This window comes from Plectropomus leopardus, chromosome 7 (genome assembly GCF_026936395.1).
Source record: "Plectropomus leopardus strain MGB_pleo_1.0 chromosome 7, ASM2693639v1, whole genome shotgun sequence".
NCBI classification, from domain to species: domain Eukaryota; kingdom Metazoa; phylum Chordata; class Actinopteri; order Perciformes; family Serranidae; genus Plectropomus; species Plectropomus leopardus.
This window is the reverse complement of record NC_142182.1, coordinates 37298626-37301794: the sequence shown is the minus strand read 5'-3', so window position 1 is coordinate 37301794 and position 3169 is coordinate 37298626. Positions and strand designations below refer to the sequence as shown.

At 47.0% G+C, this 3169-nt stretch overlaps 1 pseudogene; it reads left to right on the top strand.

Moving 5' to 3' along the window:
- The first annotated feature begins 840 nt into the window (after positions 1-840).
- On the top strand, positions 841-2591 carry LOC148189256 (uncharacterized; annotated as a pseudogene).
- Positions 2592-3169: the final 578 nt, after the last annotated feature.

Below are 3169 nucleotides of genomic sequence, written 5' to 3'. Positions count from 1 at the left end.
CACCGAGCGACGGGCTGGCTGACTGAGACAAGAGGCGAGGAGAGGAGAGTTGTCTCTTCAGCACCACACCACTTTGAACAGCTCCCGCTGACGTCACTGCCTGACTACGACGCCACGCCCACTTCCCCAGTGACCACCTCCGGGAAGAGAGAGAGAGAGGAGACACACACACACACACACACACACACACACACTCACGCACACACACACACAGAGAAGGAGGGACACACACACACAGAGAGAAGGAGGGAGAGAGACAGAGAGAGAGAGAGAGAGAGAGAAAGAGAGAGAGCAGGAGGGAGAGAGAGACACAGAGAGAGAGAAAGAGAGAGACGTTTGACGCTCTTTAATAAAACACCAACAGAAAAAGTGCCTCTCCAGTCAACTTCATAAAAACCTCCACTCACCAACACACATGCTCATGCATGCATATAAGCACACACGCACACTCAAACACATCCGCGCACACCCACACACACACATTCACACACAGACACACACCCACACACATGCATACACAGACACACACCCACTAGCCCCTTAAAACAACACATCAGCAACCAGCAACACAGTAAACACTCATTTACATATAGCCCCCCCACAGTACAGGGTACAAGAGAGAGCGAGAGATGTTTTACAAACATTAATGCCAAATCAGCAAATTGAAATTGAATTGAGAGAGAGAGAGAGAGAGAAATTACATTCTGACATTCTGAGAGAGAGGCTGCTATCTCCATGAGCTCCTGTAGGTATGCACTCTATCCAGTCTTAAAATTAGCTAAACTTCAAGTTTCCTGACAAAATTGAAACAAAAAAGAAGAGGAAACAATTATTGAGGAGAATGTCCTTCCTGGAAGCAAGAAAACTGCAAAACTAGGGTAAAAAACTACTCAACAGACACTGCTATACTAAGAGGCTCAGCAGAAATGCGGCCAACTGACAGCTAACTCCACTGTCCTGCTGGTAAACTAAAACCTAGCTGCGAAGAGGACAAGCCAAAGCCAAACAGCCAAAGACTCAAGTGAGTGAGACAATATATCCTACCAAAGGATTTATACATTCTCCAACAATAACTGCTAAATATTCAACAGAATCAAGCTAGCTTAGCATTGGAACTGCAAGCTAGCTAAAAACAAACCTGGTCCTAGCAACGGTTGCTAAGGAGTTGCAACAATAGCAGCAGCAGAGCAATAGAGCCCATGGCTTCAACCACACTGAACACCTGTACAGAGACTATTCCTCTTGTCTACCCACAATATGTGAAAAATGACAGTGCCAGGAAGGCATACAAGCAGAAAAATGCTGAAGGAAAAAGCTGAAACACTCTTTTCTGATCTATACAAGAGTGGAGCAATCTGATCTTCCTCACAGACCACCCCCTAGCATGGCACTTTGCTATCAGTGCCCACTACCCCTCTGTGAAGAAAATGGGTATCTGCAACGGCTGGAAACTCAAAATCCAAGAGGAAGAAGGCCCAGAAACTGTCCTGATGACAGTCAACATCTATAATAATGGGACTGTCATGGTGCAGGGGAACTTCCAACAATTTGAGCGGGACTTTCTCCTTATGAAGTAAAGGGCCAACAGGAGAAGTCATCCCCCCTTGTCAACACCCACAGCTTACCAGACACAGGCAGCAGCCCCACTCCCAACTGTCCCACTACTGACCAGCCACTTGGGAATGGCCCCACCAGCACAGAACTGGACCAGGACGTTCAGCTGTACCTCACCATCAATGAAATGAAAGTGAAATTCACAGAGCTGGAGAGAGAACTTGTGCAGTTGAGAGAGCTGATCAGCCAACAAACAAACCAGGATACCACAGTGCAGCAAGACGCCTCTATCATCAGCTCTGAACTGACCAAGCTGAAGCAGGACAGAGACAGCTACAGGAGAGAGCTGACCAGCCTGAGGAATGAGATAAGAGAGCTGCAACAGCTCAATGAGATCAGCGTGGCAAAGGTGACAGCTCTACCAGAGGAGGTGAGAGAGCTGAGAGGAGAGAGAGAGCTACGGGAGAGAACTCACTAACCTGTCAGGAGAGAGACAGAGCTCTACAGGTCCTGAAAGAGCAACTGGACTCACATCCAGTCCACAACCAAGGTCCTGAAGGACCCACTGAGAGCAACCAAGACCCACCAACTCAACAGCATCCCTCCACCTCCAGCCCTACCTCTGGCTCACAAACCAACACCCCACCCAGCTCCCCACCCATTCCACATTTCAACACCACCCTTCATCCCCCCAGACTAGCACAGCCAAGAGAGAAGCTGGACATTGTCATCCTCATAGACTCTAACTGCAAATTTATAAATGAGAAAAAACTCTTCCACACCCACAAAGTGGCTAAAATCTGGTGTCCAACCATTAAACATGCCATGGACTTGCTATCAGAGGAGCGTCTGGGAACCCCAAGCCACATAATCATCCACACTGGCACCAAATACCTGAGGAGCCAGCAGGAGAGAGTGTCAGAGTCACTCAGGAGAGTGATAGAGAAAACCTTCACCACCTTCCCCAACAGCAGAGCGGTCATGTCAACCCTGCTCCCAAGGAAAGACTTCCACCCTGACACCATCCACAGGATCAACAGCAGCCTGTCCAGAGACTGTGCACGGAGACCCAATGTCCACCTGGCACACCACCCCACCCAAGATATCAGCTGTCTCTACAACCACGTCCTCCTATCTAGCAACGAACTCAGAGACATCCAGCAGATGCACAGCCTGCTGTGCTCTCACCTGATGGGGTCAGGTATTACATTAGAGAACTCATAGGAACTCATTGTTTGTTTTGCTTTTGTACAGTTAAAAAAATAAAACTAAATAAATAAAAAATAATTAGTGGATTGAAACCTCATATGATCAATATGGTCTTAATCCGATTCTTGGAGGTATGTCTCCTTTTAATACTGAATGTGAAATTTGAATTTTTTAATTCTTAATGTAAATGGAATCTAAATAATTTATTATTTCATGATGGAATATTCAGGGTGTCAGGTCCTCTGCCTTTGGCCCTAAAAGCAGGACCCCAGACTTCACCAGAGTGTTAGGAGATGCAGATGTTTTTGATTTGTAAGAGAATCGGAGTAGAGGAGACATTTCCACTGGTTATCCCTCAGGCTACAGAGAGATAGCGTTTCTGTCCACCAAACTGAAGGGAGTAACC